The sequence below is a fragment of the Oxyura jamaicensis genome, chromosome 6 (assembly GCF_011077185.1).
Source record: "Oxyura jamaicensis isolate SHBP4307 breed ruddy duck chromosome 6, BPBGC_Ojam_1.0, whole genome shotgun sequence".
NCBI lineage: Eukaryota > Metazoa > Chordata > Aves > Anseriformes > Anatidae > Oxyura > Oxyura jamaicensis.
The window spans coordinates 34,910,170-34,930,147 of record NC_048898.1 but is presented as its reverse complement, the minus strand read 5'-3'; positions in this window follow the sequence as shown (position 1 = coordinate 34,930,147).

The window sequence follows — 19,978 nt, the reverse complement described above, 5'->3', positions numbered from 1 at the left end:
TCACTGCAGTCAACACATAAACAAGAGAAGTACTCAGACACTCTTTATTACAAATATCTGCAGGTAAAATGTAATCTTCCAAAACAGTTTGGCCTCCAGGAGCAAAATGAAGAAGACACACTGTGGTGCTTTGATGACGATGGTTCCTTTCCGACAACAAAAGAGCTACTTTCAGAGTCGCTGATCTCAGGCTGGGTGCACAGACCGGTGGGTGCAGTCCCGAGGTGGGGATTGATATGCTCGTGGCATTTGCATGATGAGTGAAAACAGGGTCTGTGGAACAGAAACAACTGAGCTTTCCTCCCGAAAGTTTCCTTTTTAAAGAACTGTGCTTTTAAGGAGAAAAAGCTTGATTCCTGTGTGCGTATTTTAATTGCTTAAAGTTGTTTCTCTTAAAACATAGAGAGGACATAAAGTGGTTATTTATATATACATATATATATATATATTTAATAAAGGGAGACCTGAACTGAAAACTGGCCACAACCACCACTGAAAGAGCTGTTTGAAATACATGACAAACACCATTTTCTTTAAAAATGATGATGATCATGCTGCCTAATGTGTTCTCCTAACACTGCATTTGAGTTTCTGAGCTTCTGCTGAGCATTTACGCATTGCTAGCAAGGTGAAATAAGAGTAAACAGACAAAAATGTGCAGAGTCCAACAGACAAATAGACCAAATGAATATGGTTTTGCACTTTTCAGATAATGATCTTTTTCTTAGTAATGGTTTAATGTAGCCTAGAGGTCATATGCTTCCATTTCAACTCAATTCTTTCTATTGTAGGGCATAAAAATGATCTATTGACTTCACACAGCATCAGGTCTAACATGCAGGGCTAATGGCACATTGATGAATTGTTAATGCTTTTTCTATTGTCATCTTGACAGTTCCCCAGGAGCTGTTTTCAATGTCAAGCTTTTCCTGGGTTTCGTGAAATATCTTTATCCTGTATTAAGAAGATGCATTGCATCTGATTCTCCCCACCATTATGCAGGCACTGCTCCCAGACAGTAAGAACACTATTTGTTTTGTGTGCCATTAATAATTAGGGATTACCTGAAAGGCCAAGGTAACGTATTTTGAAAGCTGTGAAAATGAGTTCACTGAGCATGCCCAACGTGCACGCACATTTCCTAAGCACAGACCAGATGGAGGCAGACATTTTAGCCAAAATAAAGAATATAGTGCTCCCTGAAAACGTGGCAAAATGTGTCAGCTCTGCTCGGGCACAAAGCCTTGTAAGGGCTGGAGCACTTCAGCTGCGGCTGATTAAGAAACACAACATTTGACTTTGTCCAGTGAAGAACAGAGTGCACGTGGCATCCACCAATGCTCCCATTAAAGCTGTAGTGCTAATTAAACTAATTACACACACGAGGCTGGCAAAGGCAAATTGCTGGAACCTCACAGCAAAAAGAGCCTCACATCATTCAAAGGGCCAATGATATTTAAGCATAAAATTGCTGGAAAAAAAATATGGAAATGAAATGTAGCAATCCATTAGCAAAAATTATACCCTCTTAAAGCAAGACTTGTTTTAATGTCAGGTTGATAATTTCTCAGTTGCATAAAATGTAACACAAAAGTTGCTCTGTCAGCACTGGAGTTCCCAAACATCTCTCTACTGAGCCATAACATGTCCCTTACCTTTGGGATGCTGAATAACTGCCTTAGTTGACAAGAGCACGTCCTCTTTTGGCAAGTAGAAGATCTATGTATTACATGGTATTGGACAGTAAAATACAATAAAAAATCCAATGCCACCAAAAGGACAGCTATGCTTGAAAGAAGTATAAAAGTTACACAACCAAAATACAGAGGCATTTCAGAAATACATGCTATTAATTGGCTGTGAATGCTACATATCCCTGAGTCCATCTCTATTTCCAGTAAGGGAACATGCACTGGTGCCGTCGCTGTAACTACAAGGGAAATATAATTGTTCCTTTGGGCTGTGACATGTGAGCATGGGCATAAAAATCTGCTTCTTGGTAGATGCTTTCACCAAAAATCCTGTTCACTTACCATGCTGGTGATGGATTACAGTCACACCAAGCACAGAAGCTATTCTCGTACAGAGTAGCTCCATCAGTTACAAAACACAATTCACCTGTTTTCCCTCCGTTCTATTAGCTCAAGCACACCCTCATTTCACTTCAATTAATGTCAAGGTTATATATTTCCTAATGACTGTAATGTATTAGTGTTTCCTGTGTAATGTAAAGGCACATTTGTTTTTGCAAAGAAGAGTGCGGTTTTACACTGTTTTATATTCATGCATATCACTGAAATTTATATCGCACAGAGGAAATTTCCATTTTGCTACTGTTAACAAGCTGTTTTCTGTTTATAAGAACATCTGTAAAGGAAGCCAGAGTTAAAAACAAGGGTGAACAGTTTGGAAAAACTTCATACAAGTTTGCTGTCAATCCGCATTGGTTCCCACTTACCTCGCAAGCCTCCATGTGTCAGATCTGGGCTCCAGAACTGCCCCCGGCCAGCCCTGGGTGCTCAGTGCCGCATGTAGCAAACACAATGCCCAGTGAAACATTTCCATCGATGCGACTGGTGTGGGATCGGAGCATTTAGGCAGATGTGATTGGTGTCACCTCCTTCACCAGGGAGCTCTGGCAGCGGGCTTTGCATGGCTCTTTGCAATCTCGACGGAAACGTCCCTGGAAAAACCCGAGAAACGTGGGCCCTGGAATTCAGTTACAAGGTGCAGCAGCAGTACATCACTGTCATGCTTTATATTATGGCCTAGGAAAACGGTTGTGTTAAGCACTAACCAGGGACTGGACAATTATTTTTCAAGCGATATAAGCCCTGACAACTTTAGCAACAGTGCTATATGCCAGCGTTGTAATAAAAGGCCCATCAAGCACCTCTGATATGTATATATATTAGGTGAATGTATAAGTAATGCTGCACACAGGCGCGGCACTGCATCTGTTCAATTAGGCACTGACAGGCTGATAACAAGGTGATGTGAACCTCTCCCACGTGCCTTGCGTTGCCAGAGCCTGAGAGGGCCCAGCCACATGCAGCAACACCGCTCAAATTCCAGATGAGCGGTCCTTACAGCGAAAAACCAGCCCTCTCCTTAAGGATGTAGAGTTTAATTCCAGCCACTTCGGTGACGTGAGCCTGCTCCTGGCCTGTGAAGTGCCACCCTGGACAAACATCTCAGCCAAGTCAGCAGCAGCTGGGAAGAAAGGGGAAATGATGAAAAAGCCGATAGCCCTTTTATATAAGTGTAACAGCACCACCGGGCCTTGCCATAATGATCCCTACACTTGCAGGTTGTATTTTTTCCTCTTTTTCACAGTGATACATTAGGTTAAGCATAGCATAGATGACACTCAACAGGTTCAAAAAAGACAAATAAACAAAAATTCCCTTGTAACCAATTTTTCTTTTTCCTATCAGGGAAAGCAAAGACAAGCCAGTCTGCTGGAAACAAAATTTCATCCTGAGTATATATGACTGCAAGAGTTTAAAGATATTTTGTAGTTATAACTGCAGAAGAAATTGCCCTGCTATCTTTCCATTTCTCCTTGACACGCATCCAAAAGAACATCAATATTTCTGTTAAGACATTGCTAGACTTGACTGCTGTGATGCTACTATTATTCTTCCCTTTCCTTTAATTATTTTCTTCTGTATATAGCAATTTGTTTTCCTCAACTGATAAATGTCATCAATTTAAGGAATGTTACTACAATATAACTGCATGAATATATTTAGCATATAGAAAGCGTGTTCTCCCTTCGTCATTATAATCGAAATACAACTTGATTTATAACATTATTCTCTCCTACAACCCACCCGATATTTCAATGGAAAATCCACAGGTGCTGAGAAGAGAGGAGACAGTATCCACCAGCATCTTTCTTTATCTTTTCCTGATTAAAATTACCTCTGTGGCTCTCTGAAATGGGTGAGGCAGGCTGGCATCAAGGCACCCCAAGGCCCCTCTCCACTCAACCTCAGAATCCAGGGCAAGATGTAAACCTTGGTTTTTGAGGGTTGCTCTTGGGAAGGACGTGTGCCCACAGAGCCACCACGGTATCGTCCCTGGATGTCACCCGACCTTCCCCGCCAGCATCCTTACATGGGGGGGCAGCACCCCACCCTGCCTGGCCACTTACTGCAAAGCACCAAGGAGTAGCTCAAGCTGCTGCTGGAAAGGATTTATGTTAATTAGCTTACTTTGCAGAGCACAGCTACGAGTGCTGAGCTCCTTAGTCACCGGGTCTCAGCTGAGGGCTGGCAGGGAATAGCTGAGAGGCGAGAGCTTTCACTCCTACATCTGTTCCACCGCTGAGCTCCTGGCTGTGCCGTGTCTGTAGTCGCCAGCGTTCAGATTTCAACTTCTCTGCGAGCAAGACTGAGTGATGGCATTATTCATCCAAGTGCGTTTCCCAGGCTGGCACTTGCTGGAGTGCAAGGTAGCTATTTAAAAAGCCTTTCACTGTCTTTCTGGGCACAGGGAAATTTTGGCTGCGACAATGATGAACGTGTGCATGCTGAGTTTGACATAACAAAGTGAAAACCAGATTGGGAACTCACTGAAAAACACACCTATAATTTATCTCTGCTGCTCAGGGAGTTATCCACGACAAGGAAATTTCTGTCCTCTGAAGCTGCTTCTCACAAGGTGTTGTGCCTCTGCCAGATCTCTCCATCAGCTGTTCCAATGATTCCAAATTCTCAATTGCAAATTTTCCATATCTCTTGTTAACTTTTTTTAGATGGTTACTCAGAAATGCACATACCTTGTTGTTTTTATTCCCAGTCTTTCATATTCTTTTGCAAGGGAGGCATTTGTTTAATGAGACTTTGATGGATCTTGGCTGTCAGCTGGAAGTGGTACAGTGGTTTTGTGGGTTTTCAACAGTTGCTTTTGTTCTCAAGCCATGGCTTTGCAATCCACAGTTTAGATACACTCAGTGCTAAAGCCCTGCGTGAACCACAGTGGTTCCTGCCTCTATTCTTCCAAATACTTCTAGTACTGTTGAAGTCCTTGGCGATGCTGAAAACCTGCTGGGGTTGGATCCTACACACACTGCTGGCACTGAACCACTGTGGGCAGGAGGCTGGGTCCAGTGAGCTCGGGAGCTCTGCTTCCAACCACATCATCCAGTAAGGACATTTCATCTTAACAAATGTCAAAATATTTTTTGATCAAATAGTATTTTTTTTTAAAAAAAAGACACCATACTTACAGTCATTTGCTGTGTGAGTGAGCCAAAAAATACTCTATTTTTTGCTAAAGAAGTGCACATCTTGGCAGTGTTTGCATGTCCCAAACCTATGTCCCTACAGGATGAATACCCGCCTGGTACAACCTCTGCTCAGCGTAGGCATGCTCAGGCCAGAGCTCACCTGCCTGCTGCGGGGCCCTGCTCACCCTGATGCCCTGCTCATTTATTTTTTTCCTGCAATGGGCTCCAGCTGTCAGCGTGCGGAGCCCCACGCCGTGCACACTCCCGACGGTGGGTGCCACCCGTGGGGTGCACAGGCACCATGCGGTGCCCGGCCCAGCACCGCGGGCACTACACAGGGCACTCTGGCCGACGCAGGTGATGTGGTGGATTTACAGCCAGTGTGGTGGGTGGAAAGTCTTGCAAAATGCTGGCTCGAAACTCCTACTCTTCCATCTATATTAAAATGAATCACGAGCATAATGCGTATCTTCTGTACTCCTTCTAATTAGAAATTACAACCAAACTGTCCGCACACTTAGACCTTTCAATTTTTGTTCCAGTCTCTCCAATAATGGATTTATGTACTCTGAGTTATTAAAGAATCCTTCCCCTTCTGATATAAATATTCACTAGATGCAGGGTTGCTTTATTTTTTCTTTTCTTTTTTTTTTTTTTTTTTTTTTTTTTTGTCTGCAGAATAAATATTGCTCTGAAGCTCACCAGGAAATTAAAGCGGAGCCTGAAGCTGACTGTCCTTGGATGATGTACTGCGAATGAACTGTGTCCTGTGGGGATTATTCCAGTCCCTGAACATCATACTTCTTGTATCTAAACATCAAAATATGTTTTCTTCCAACTTCCAAACAACAGTACACATATAAATTTTCTAATGGATTTTCTGTTTAGCTGTCACTTTGGCTGATCCAGTAGACAGAAATATAGCAGCAACATCCACTTATTTCAAAAGTACCTTAACATCCCCAAAGTTGCTTTGAATTTGGTTTGATAGTCTGAGACTTTAAGTAATGCAGGAAATGATATAATAAGTGTTTTCTTTTAAACTCCTTCACATTTCCCATTATGTGAATTACCAGTGCCGGGTCAGGGGGGTAAGGAGAGCTATTAAAGCCTCTCTTCCAAGCAGGGCTTCACATCCAGCGAGGGCTCATCCTGCGGGTGGGGATGTCTGTTTGCTGCTCCCCTTGCACTCCCTCCAGGCCTGGCAGTGCAATCAGTTGCCCACGGTCGCTGTTTTCCTTCTCCGGGTTGCATTCTGTGTAGGAAGCTGACGAAAACAACGTCAGAAGAGGGTTGCTGTGTGTATCACGCACCGTGCCGGCACACACCCGGCATGGACACCCCGCGGCACCGCGGGCCTGCAGCTTGGAGCTCACCCTCACACCAGCATTACCCTAATGACCAGAACGGCAGCGTTACACCCAGCCTGTGCCCAGCCCTCTGCTGTGGCCTCCTGCCCCAGGCCGCCTGTCCTCAGCGGGCCCTGTCCCCGCTGGTCCCCCCCTCTCAGGGTGGCACCGCTCAGGCCGCAGGGGCACCTCTGGGATTCAGGTGCTGCTGCCAACAGGCGCTGAGTCTCCTACAGCTCCACGGTCAGCTCTGTCAGCAGAAACTAAGTTTGCTGCCACTGCTTCTTGGGGAAAAAGCTCAAAAAGTGTCAGCGTGTTCTTGAACGCTTTGCCCTTACTTTCAGGCAGGGTAGTGGCACAGGATTGAATGCCAGAGTGGTCTGGAAGGATAAAAGGGGATGTCTGCTCTCCATCCATCAGCAGCTAAACCGTATTCATCAGTGTCACGAAAGCTGTTCCTGGCTCACATCCTGGCCCGAGTCCAGCCTGTGCTGGGACTGGTATATTGGTTTTGGATAGATTAGCTCTCAGTCAGTCTTTAGCTGTCTTGCTGAGGAATTATTGCACTATAATACAGTCTGTAATTACATGCTCACATGATATCTTTTCCATTCAATGCACTGGGTGGAAATGTATGGAGAAGCATTAAGGCTACAGGGACAAAAATGGATTTGACCTTCAAATGCTTGCCTCTACAATTTTAAAAGAAACATCCCTTTAGCCTAGCTTGTCAAAAACTGTGTTAATTACATGGTGGTCGGATTTGCCAGGCTACAAGTAGCAGTCAAGCAGGCAACAATCCCGCTCTGAGAGCTGCATGGTTAAAGATCCACAGAAAGTAGGCACAGAAGCGAAACTGAGCCTCGGGCACACCCAGGCAGAGAAGCTGAGCCAGAGCAATGTCAGCAGCAGCCGGGCGTGAGGGGCCGCGTTGGCCCCACTACCACACGGCCATCCCACCACCACCGCCAGCCCTTGGGGCCCGGCAGCAGGCCGAGGACAGCCACGCGGCTGTGGGCCGTCAAAGGGCCGGCACAGAGCACACATTTGCCTGCAGGCTTTGAACTGAACCTCAGCCCCCAGCCCGGACACAGGCGGTCTCTCCACACGTCCCCCCTCGCCCAGAGAGGGCAGACACCAGTTTTGTAATGGCAACATCCAGTGTTTCCACTGCAGGCCCTAAGCCCGTTTCTGGCCCAGCTCTTCCCTTCCCGAGCCCTTGCTCGGCAGCGAAAGCGCCGCTTTCACCTCGTTTGGCGCATAGCAGCAGCGTTGGACGGGCACTCGTCAGCGCTCCGAGGTCACCAGCAAGTACTCGAGTATCAGCGTTACCATAGCTCATTACACTGCAATCCCATTCTAGATGCCATTACCTTCATTTTTATCTTTCAGCGGTTGTTATAGCCAGTCTCAGATTTTAATGTTCCAGTGGGAAAACAGACTGTGGCAACAAAAGCAATAGAGCAAATATTCGATAGGGCTTCGTAATGCTGGGCTGCAGCACGTCTGACTTTCTCATGTTGCATCCATGTACAATAATTCACTGCTGAGATTATTGAAAAAGCTTTAAATGTGTCATAAATAACAACAGGCTGAGGTTTATGAAATTTGTTTTCCTGAGGGAAGAAGCAATTAAACTATCCACTGGAAAGTGTTAATACGTTCCATAATTATTAGCAGGCAGCTGGCGATGCCATTTTTACCAGCGTCTCAGCAGGTATAATGCAATAACAGCACACTCCATTGCTAAGCTCACTTGCAGTAAAGTTTGCCCAAGTAATTTTGCTTCTGATTTGAGCAGATTTTTTTTTTTTTTTTCCCTCACAGTATCAGTAGCTTTTGCCCATAATGCGGAGACATCTCCTAAAGTATACAAAGTCTCTTTTAACACAACATGGAGAGGAAGATGGGCCCTGATCACTGCAGTGCCCAAGCCCTACCTATACCAATAAAAATGTGCATCTGGACCCAGCACAGCTGAAAGCTGCTGTAGGATAGAGCAATAAAGAAAACAGAATTTGCACAAAAAGAGGATTTTTTGGTACAGACCTTTTAAAGGATGGGAAGGGACCAAGCTCATGAGTTTGGTTCCCTCTGGTCTTTTCTACTCTTCCCAATTCAGATGTCCTTCTGTATTTTGCAGTGCCTTGTCATAAATATATCTTGAGTTTAAATAACAATATTTTTTGAGGCTCCTCATTGAAAATTCTTTTTATCCTTTCTTAGACCTGTTTATTTTTGTTAGATTTTTTTTTGTTTTGTTGTTGTAGTTTTGTTTGGTTTTGTTTGTTTAAGCAAAAGCTAAATGATTTAATTCTGTTTAGCCAGTCATTATCTCCTACTCTGAATTACCATAACAGCAATCTTCATCTACAGGGTCTGCCTCTGCCTTTTATTTGTTCTCTATGATGAAGCCATGCTTCTCTGTTCAGGCATTGTCAGAGTTATGAAGTGGATGTTTAACTGTGCATGGCAAGCTCAGAAAAAATATAAAAATGCACAGCAAGTCCAGAGCTATCAGTGAGAATAGACAGAATAAGAATATACAGGAGTATTCCAATGGCCAAGCCACAGCCCGTTTCTGAGGAGAATAGATGTAAACTAGCTTTTGCATCTGTCTGGTGGGCATTTTCTGATAAAGGTATTCAAAACAGATTCTGTTTTCCACAGGAGAGACATCTCTGAGGACTAGTCCATCCCTCAGCAAATAACTCTGCTATCTGTGAGCCAATGAGTGCTGAAACACAACAAAAAAAGCTTCAGCTCTAATCCTTCAGGGCCTGAATGTTTGGAGCGTAAATGGCTGTGGTGCAGGGAGGGTGATTATATTCTTATTCACTTCCTTTTTTTGACTTGCCATATGCAGCCAGGAGGGTTATCCATATGCAGATGGATTTGTCAAACAGCATAGCTAACAGTAATAGAGAAACCTTCTAAAAATCTACCTTATAAACCTCCTTCATTCTATAGCTTTGAACTCCGAAGTTTCAAGACCTGAATATACCAGGATCACAGTTAATATGTCTGGCATTTTTCCCCTTCTAGTCCTTTGAAATTTCACAGTGATACTGATTATCTTGGGTTGGTTGGTCAGTGTTGTTTTGTTTGTCTGCTTTCCCTTTGGACTATATTATATTTATCGTAAAAAAAAAAATGCATTAAAAAAATAAAGGTGTCCTTAAGGAGTAAATAGAGCATTTGCTATCATCCAATATGTGCATTATAATGTACCTATGACTATACATATATACACATATCAAAGAAAATGAAAGAAAAAGCCTCTACCAAGCATCATTAAGAGACTTGGATAGATGTAGAGCAGTGGCAGCATTGAGCTCTGGTACTCACGGGCTGTGGGTACGGAGGGATCCCTCACTCACTGTGCAAATGTGCCCTCAATCAGCCTGCAAAGCATGGCGAGCTGGTGGTGAGCCTGCTGGCAGCCAGGGAAGACACCTCTTTGGTGTAAGTACAAGCATACAGAAGAGGAAGGGCTGTGGGGGTTTAATGTAACAGGAACAAAAGTAACCTTAGGAATTATGCAAAACCATTAGTGGATGAGGCTTACGACACATGTTGACAATGATGGACAGAAATTAAGGCAATTCAGTTAATGTTTGCATTATGAATTGATTAAAAAAAAAAAAAAAAAAAAAGGCATAATGATACTCTTGTGCCTTAAGAGGAAGCTGAAGAGTTTTCTAGTTTGTTCATCACCAAAGAAAACAGTAATATCCACCTGCCAGGGGAAACAGCGAGCTGGGAGGTGATGTGTGAAAGGCCTCTGTCCCTCAGAGGCTCTTTTCTAATAAAGTCGAAGCGCGCGGCCACAACCCTCACTCCCCTCACCTCGGTGCCGCTAGCTTTTCTGAGGGAGGAAATGACTTTCACCCGACACGGGCTTGTTCCCAACAAGTGCCTCCTGGTTTGCACTCACAGAATCACAGAATGGTTTGGGTTGGAAGGGACCTTAAACATCCCCCCTCACCATGGTCAGGGACACCTGCCATTAGTGTCACGGTGCCATCTCCCGCGGTGCCCTGGCTGGGCACTGCCTGCGCATCGTCCCTGTGCATGGAACATGCAGCAAGTGTTCAAAACCACCATCAAAGAAAAGCACCAGAGAAAATCCGGGACAAATACTAACTGGGTGTAAGCAATAGCCTCCACGGGTGTATCAAAGTCAGGAGCCTTTGTGGTGAGAGCACAGCGCGCGGTGCTGAGTGCAGGGCAGTGGCTGCCAGCCACCTGAAGTGGTCCTGGGAGGAGGTCGTTTTTATACAAAAACAACCAAGTCCTCCCAGAGAGTTCTGCATTTGTAATGCTTAGAAAGGCATTGGATCAATTATTTCACATCTGTATTTCACAGGACTATGCATCTCTGACTATCTATCCTGGTGCATATATGCAATGCTTTCAATACAACCAAGGTGTTTCTGCCATTTAAGCTTTTCATTTCTCTACTCAGATGACATTAAATTTTCTTGCCTTTTTTTCTTTCTCCTTCCAAAACCAAAACAAAATATTGAGTTTTATTCTGACCCTGGAAAACAACAAGCTTTTTGTTGTTTACTAACTTCTCTCTCCTCTGTACTAATCAACGAAGTGGTGATATCACACTTTCTCTTACTGTGCATAAACATGGTCAGGCTCATAATGCATAAAGGATCACTCTGTGTTTAATTTTCATCAGCAGTTCTTGTAATAAATGTAACAACACGTCTTTGCATTTCTAGCATATGCTGTTTGTCTTTCCAGCGCAGCAGCTTCTGAGAGGCTGATACCCTCCAATGTGACAAACCTGACTGTGGCACAGGAAGCATGAAATCTTCAAAGAGCACTGCAGCATTGCTATGAGTGCCATGTGCATCTATGTGCATCTCACAGCGGGAGAGCTTCCCAGGGAAACCAGGCACTTAGGGAGTAATTAATGTAAATCACCGTTCCACATGTTCCCATATACACTTGTTCTGCTCCAAGAAGCTTGCCATACAAAGAAGGAAAATGCATAAAGTGACAGCCATGATCTGTTAATAAATAAATAAATAAATAAATAAATAAATCCAGTAAATCCAGTAAAATCCAAACCAATAAATCTGTTACAACAGGAATAAATACCCAACCTGAGTGGGACCTGCAAGACCTCCGGGGCAGGCAGGAAGTCATGGCACGTGTCCAGGAAAGCTGCACCTCCTGCTTATGACATTTATTAGTAATGGCCATGTAACATCTTTAAGATACAGAGCAGTGTTGGTACTCTGAGAGAGGGGGGGACCACATTTGCAAGTTTGGGCCCAGCCCCTGCATACCTCCAAGGTCAATATTTCAAAAAAAACCTGATCTCTAGGTCCGTGTTATCACCTCTGGAAGTCAAGGACTCTCAGGGCCTCTGTGGTACCATCGGACCATAGAGCCACGAGCACTGCCATGGATCAAAGCCACTCCTGGCATTTAGGAGTAACCTGCAGTTCTGGAGAAGCAGGAGCCTTACCCCAAGTCTTAGATAGCGCCATCACCGAGCAGGAAGCAGTCCTGGATGAATTATTAACACATCGCATTATCAAGCTCAGAGCAGAGTTTGTAAAAATGGTGCTCAGCATGTTTTCTGTGATGGTTTTTGTGTACATTTGTTATTTAAATGCATTTTCCATTTTCCTGCATACTAAATTCGCTACTGTTAGCTAATCTGCTTCATGTCTGATGAAAGTTAAGATAATATGAATACTTAAAGGTTCCATTTGATACAATTTTTTTGATAAGACACAGTGAAATGGAAGAAATTTCTGAAATAATTCACTTGACATTTCTCTACAGCTCATTTCCTTCATTTTCATTTTGCTGGCATCTCATTTTCTCTGCAAATTCTTCCATCCAGGTTGTAAATTCTGCAAAATGTGAAAGCAGTCAGAGATGACCCTTTCAAAACCATGCAGGTGACACAGAAACTTGGGACTTGATTCCAAAATTGACTTACGACGTCTCATTGAAAGTCAGTTCAGGTTTTTAAGTTGTTTGATCCCTTTTGAAGATTTTGTCCAGCCTTCCTTCTTTCTCACAGACATTTTCAACAAACGCTCTGGTGTTGTTTCCTTCCTGTACATGCTCATAGTGTACAAGTAGCTTGTACACGTCGGAGCCATTCAGTGCCTCAGCAAATCTGGATTTTTTATTTTTATTTTTTATTTTTTTTTCCATGAGGATGGTCAGACAGTGGGGCAGGCTGCTCAGGGAGGCTGTGGGGCTCCATCCCTGGAGGAGATCAAACTCCCTGGGCACATCCCTGAGCCACTGGTCACAGGCACCTGCTGGGACAAGGACCCCCTGCTGCTGCCAGCCTTGGCCTTCCTGGGACCTTGTGGTTGTACGGTTCTACAGCTGAGAAATAAATCATATTAAACCCACTCCTTCAAGACAAAAAGATAAAAATATAGCCCCCTCAGTTGGTATGAAAAATTCATGTACATCCAGGAATTTGCTTCAGAAAGTAGCTTCCATTATTAGATATTCAGAGGTATTATCTCTACCAGATTTTGCAACCCTTCCCTCCCCCAGCTGAATGAGGCATACAAATTGGCCCTGTAAAAGCTTCTTGTAAAACCACATTATAATTTTTTTTCTCATCATAAAATTACTACAAACTAAGATAAATAAACAGTATCTGGATATCCATAGCACATGGGCAATTTCTGATTGTTCCAGGAAGATGGTAAGCAATTGATGCTGCCCTTGACTTTGTGCTCTATTTTAATTTTATACCTAGCATTTTCCTCTTTCATTTAATGGAAACTTGATTTCTACAGAAAGAAAACAAAAAAAAAAAAAAAAAGACAGAAAGAAAGAAAAAGAAACAAAACCAATGTGTGATTCAATGCACTCTAGCCACTTGTAATTGCCAGACAGTGGGTTGGGGTGGAGGTGGGGGATTCCTCAACACAAAATACATTTATTTGAAAAGGAATGAATAGTGCACGTCAGCCCAGACCCACCTGCAAAGTGATGCCCTCTCACTCAGCCCACATTCAGAAGCTGAACTGTATGCTTTTCCTTGGCGTTTTATAAGGATTGGTTGAAACATTGCCCTGCGGGAGCGGTGACTCGGTGGTCCCGTGCCTGCGATGTGCTACCTCCCACTGCTGGAGAAGAGACTTTGGGAACTGGGTATTGAATCAGCAACATCTGAGGGCTTCCTCACTGGGGACGGCTGTTTTGCCTCAGTAATTGGTATTTCCCACACAATGCAGACGCCTTTTGCTGGAAAGGTTCCTTGCAATCCTGTTAAGATATTTTTTAACTTTCCAAAAGTGCAAGGAGGGAAAACATAGGCTTAAGAATCTGGCTTGATGCAATTCAATCGTTTATACCTTAGGTGGCTCTTAGAAGGGAGAATGCAAGCATGACATCTTTGTCAGATCACTTGTTTGGTAAAATTAGTTTCCATGCTAATCAAGATCGAAGTTAAGTAATATTAATAACAATACTATGGCAATAAACTAACACATGCTGGTGTGAGGCTGACAGAAAAATTACAGTTCAATAGTCAATACAAGTTTATTGATGGTATAAGGTACCTAGCATCTGAGAAAAGTTTGGGAAAGTCAGCCAGGCAGGTATATTTATCAAAGGCAGGTGGGATAGTAGTTCTTTGGAAATGTCTTTATGATTGTTTCACAATTATAAAGATTTTACCATGTTGTGTTAAGATGAATTTTGCTTAAATAAAGCCATGACTTTCTGGATAATCTCAGTGTGAAAGGGAAATCTAAGGAAAAGAATAAATGTTGTGTCATGCCTAAACTCAACCTAATACAAAAACACTATTATTATTATTTTGAATAAAAATGTCAATAAAAAGTTGTTTGTTTGTTTGTTTTGTCAAGCCTGCTGGTGGTATACCAGTGCGAATTATATTTCCTTCCTTTGTTTTAATTCTTTTAAATCATCTGATCCCATACTAAATTTCAGCACCAAGTGCTGGTTTTCTGCCCAGTGACTTGTGCTCTGGGTGAGAGAAAAGAACCAGTGGAAAAGTTGTGCTGCTTACCAAGCACAAGTGCCTCTCAGGTTACAGAAGCCAAGATCGCAAGATTAAGAAGCCATCCTGTTGTTTGCTATGGCATCTTTCCAATACATAACAAGATCTCTTACCCGCATACATAATTATTTCTCCTTCTGGACCACTGTGGTAGATGGATGTATTAAATATCAACAAAAAGCTCAATTCATATTGCCAGAATTGTGATGCTTATTAGAGAATATTAAAATTCGGAATGGTAATAATGGTATTGTTCCTCCTTTTCTGTGCATGCCTGCCTTGTGACTTGGGGTCTGTTTTACAGAAGGACGTGGTTCCCATGGTGCAGGTAGCACTGACCGAGCAGCCCCACACGGGGGGAGCGGCACCTGCACGAGGATCGCCAGAGGCTGTTGGAGCTCTTGTGGTTGCAGGCACTCAGGTTGCACCGCGCTAGACATCTCGCCCCCAAAATTGCTCTGTTCAGAGTGCTAGTCCCTGAATTAGCCCCAGGATTATTGCTAGAACTGCAAATAGCTCAAAGCCAGAGCTACTGGGTAAGACCAAGCTTCACAGCGTGCTGGTGAAGGAGTTCGGGGACATGGGGAGAGCTGGGCAAAGCACCTGTCACATCCCTGCTGCCACACACTCCCAGGACACAGTGTACGTGTGCCACCCAGGGGTTTTCTCTGCACACGAGAACTCCTAAATATCCACCTGAGCCCATCTGTGGGCAGGTTGGCACTGCTGCCAACTCCCATTTTCTCCTGCGCAGCAATGCATTGAGTTGTTTCAGAAATGAGTGGAGAGCTCTTGCTCCAAAGAAGGAAACCATCCCAATAAAGCCCCCATGCATTCAGTCCTTCCTAGGGCAGCCATCCGGCTGGCTGCAGCCAGCACTCACGCTCTGCAGCACAGCAGCAGCTCCCTGCCCACAGGAACAACCAAGAAGTGAGAATCAGCGTGGGAGCTCAGGGTGGAAATTTCCAACAGCAGAGTGGTGAACGGAAGAGCGAGAGAAGCCCCAGGCAGGTTTTTCACAGATGAGTATGGGAGCCTTCATCCTCTCCTTTGGCACTTGCACATCCCGACCCACCTCCCGGGCTCAGCCGGCCGGGGCTCACCTCCCCCGCAGCCCCTTAGAGCCTGCCCTGTGATTTCCTTTGGGTTAAACTGAAGTAAATAGAGCACAGCTATCTTAAACTCTCTTTAATAAAGCTTAACAAGAACAAACTCTCTTTAATAAAGCCTAACAAGAGCAGCAATGCCTGCAGTCTGCTCTTTACAGTCTGGTGGTTCTCCTCCAGAATGTAAACCAAAATGGGTCTCGGACTCTTCTTCTCCTATTTCTGACAGCATTTTTCTGTTTTCACCCAACCCATTTGTATAAAAATCCATCTTTGAATACTTAAAGGATAAAAAAGCTGTGGCACCTCACCAAGACAGCGGAGTAAGCAGAGATGAAACACTTGGTGAAAGCATAGCAGCAGTACTTGGGATCACTCCGAGGCGCTCAGAGCAATGCCAGCAGGGTCCTTTGACATTTAACTTCCACGAAGCAAAGCCCACGGCATACAGGAACACGAAGAATGTAAATGTCCACATATGGATGGCCAGGAGAGGGGCTTGTAAATCTGTAACTCATCAGAAATTAATCATAAAGTTAGGGGAAAAGGCTTTGGGGCAAGCTCAGGCAACAAGTGGCTATTTCATAACAACTAATATTCTGTCTTCATTGTCTTTTTCTCGCACCTAGTTTATCCCAGATCAGCCTGGTTTTCGGTGTATTATGCCTCAGGTGTGGGGCTGCTCCTGCAAGCACTGCCCTGGCGGTCCCATGCGTTTCACAAACATTTAACAACTTCAGTGCAAAGAACTCTCTTTGGTAACCAAAATACAATACATTTACTAGATGGATTAAAAAAATAATAAGAATAAAAATAAATAAATAAATGAATAAATAAATAAAGAAGACACACATAACGTAGAAATAATTAACAAGGGTTTGATCTCCTTAACCAAGAAACAGCTATGGTGCAGCAGGGCGCAGTTACAGCATGAAGAGTGACTTCCCACACCACTAGATGCTCATATACAGCCCTGAAACGGGGTGCAAAAAATCCTTAAAAAAATATAATAATAAAAAATGCATCTATACATTTTGCAGACTACATCCAAAACCAGAACAGTTAGTTCATATACACCTATTAAACATGAGGGTCTCAGGACGATCAACTTCTAAATGTCTGCAGTAAATAATGTGAGCAGCTTTACTTTTTATGATTCCCCATTACTAATTGCACACGTCCTTATTAGCTTCAATTACAGCTGCTGAACGTTCAGTAGTCATGCAACATTTACCAATCTAGCTGCGATGACCCCTAGATGTTTTTCCTGAGATATGGCTAATTTTGTGTAGTACTAGAACCGGATGATGTGCCCATGCAGTGCAGGGAATACGTGTAAAAGCATTAAAGCTCTCAGGAGTCAGTAACCAAACAATAAACACATCTAGAAAATTCTTCAAAAGCTCTGTGCTAAAGCCAGGAAGGGTGCTGTCCTCCAGATGATGCTCTCTCCGATCCTCCTCAACCCCTTGCAATGACAAGGGGATGGCTCAGACACAGGGAGGGCAATATTCAGCTCAAATTGCCCTTCATTTCTGTGTCTGCAGCCATTAATTAGCTCTGACCCCGCTCCCGTTCTGCTGCACCTCTGAGCTGTTAGCGCCCAGATGGAGCCCCCGCGGGGTCACAGCAGCCCCACCTCGAGAAGCGCTACCTGCGGGCGTTGGGATGTGGAACAAATCGCACGTGAGGGCAGTGATAATAACTGCTGCGGTGACGAGGGCAGCGAGCAGCGCGCTTAATGGGAGCTCCTGCGTGGTTCCTCACCACATCGCCTCGTTAAGCAGTGCTCACACTTGAAGCCAGAGCTGCTACACAGTGGTTGGCACGAGGTACCCAGAGGAAGGGCTGGGAGAACCACTCCGCCAGCACCCCACAACCCAACAAGAAATTAGGGGACACGCTATAGAGCATCCTACTTGTTTCTTCCCGTGTACGTCCGCTACAGCCCCTCCTCATGCTCTGCAGAGCCAGGGCAGGGCAGCACCCTCCCGAAGCAGCAGGGTGAACGTGCAGGTGGAGCCCACAGCCCCACCTCGTGTAACTTCTCCAGCTGGAGACAGCAAATTCCCCAGCTGCCTCCCTGCTCTGTAAGAGCCCTGGCTCATTTTCTCACGAAAGGCTCAAGGGAATTACAGTCTCCCATAAGAGTATTCCAAAGAAGAAGAAATAGCTGCCAGAGACTTTAAAGAATTATTCCAGAAATGGTAATAAGCAATATAAATGATTCCTGTATTTTTCTACACTTAAGAGCATTTATCACAGCTATAAGTTTTAAAAGCCTTTAAATTTTTTTTTATAGCTGGCAGTAGATTTTTACTGGTATGTACTATATTAAAAAGAAAAAAAAACCTTATGATCTACACAATGATTATTTTGTACAAAAGCTGAAGTTTTTCATTTTAATTTATCTTCTACAATTTATCCTTTTTGTTCTTTTGTAATTTTTTTTTCTAACCCATTAAAGAACTTCATACTTATGAAATTACCACTGTCTTACCTTCAAACTAGTTAGATTAATTCATGGTGTTCCTTTATGGAGCAAGATGGTTGTACTGATCATATTTGTGAGTCTAAAGATAAATAAATTTATGAGAAAAAAGAGAAACAACAACAACCAAAACAACAACAATAAAACTTGTGAAAAGCACATGTTCAAGCTGCTCGTTTTGAAGCTGGAGACAGAAAAAGAAAAGAGAAGAATGCTGCTAGAATCACAGGAAAAACTCCACAGAAGAGCTTTTGAGCTAAGCATTGACCCACAGGAGGTGACAGAAGTAGGAGATAAGACACTATTTCTTCTCTGATTTAAAAAAAAAAAAAAAAAAAAAAAAAAAGACATTTCTGTTCTCTGTAACAAATACGTTTCTACCAGAAACTCATGATGGCCAGTTTCTAGCAGTGACTGCCAGCAGCTCTGGCAGCAGGGATCTCTGATAATTCCATTTTCTGTTGATGATGGCTGATGAATATATGCTTGAGAAGCGTACAATGACGGTGCTTTCTGGCTGTAGATTTAGTTTAGCTGAGTAGGTAGGAAATTGAGGGTGGGGGAGGGGATTATAATACAGGGAGGAACCTTACAGTAATTAAGATGACAGGATTTAAGTGTCTAATAAGGACATTCTTACTGGCTGTTGCTTACTAATCACGAAGTAGCACGCAGACAGTGCAGTCCACTTGCAGGCTTTGGTACACAGACATTTCTCAAACCCTTATTTCCAGATATCTAAGACAACTTTGTTCTGGTGTAACCTGAAACAATGTATTGTACTGATCTTACATTCACAGACTTCAAAGTTTTTTTCTATCTACAAAGCGTGAATCTTGCTCTATTACAACACTCAAATCAGGCGAGCAAACGTACCTGTTTGATGCCACTGTTATTGCTTCCTGAATTTTGTTCGCCCAGGAAAGTAAGATATGTACGTTAAGAAACCTCCATAAAACTCTGGTACAGAATATGACAACCAGGCCGGCACGGTTCATAAACATTCGTGATGCATTAATCAAACCAAGACAATCTTCCCTCCAAACATGCAGGTAACCGTATAAACAACTTTGTCAGCACTGACATAAAAATATATGATTTAACTCTTATTAATGAGTGTGGATTGTCATGTTTAAGCTGATTGTTAAGCACACAAGAAATAAGAAATGTGTTTTTGCTGGATATGCCAACAGTATGCGTGCATATAGCTAGCAGAAAAGGACAGATTAAAGACTGCATCCCAGATAAAAATGCAATCCTGTCAGATCAGTGCCATTTCTATAAGTAAGAATAAGACTAACACTGCCAAATAGATATCAGGAAGGGAATCCATTAAGCATTGAAAGTCAGGGTATCCCCTCCAGCTAAGAAAAGTTATTAGTCTGACAAATGTCAAGTGCTAATCTAGAACTAATGGAATTTAATTTTATGAATTGTTTTCATAAATATTCTAAAACATCTTTAGAGAGACATATTATATAGTTTTAGATCTGAATTCATAAAAATATTTTAGCATAGAATATGAATAACTCACCGCTATAATTTTATCTATGTAGAGAAATGATATTTTATTTGTTCGTGCCTTAAACCAGAGCATCTCAAGCTCCCTGCTTGCCACAAGCCCAGTAAAACACCGGGGAGTGCAGGAGACGAGCAAGGGGGGGCAGGCAAAGCGCTGCTCCGCAAAATTCATCTGCCTTAGATAAGATGAATCAGGAACCATTATTTTATCTCTGTAGTGAAATAGTACTTAGGACTGTCATT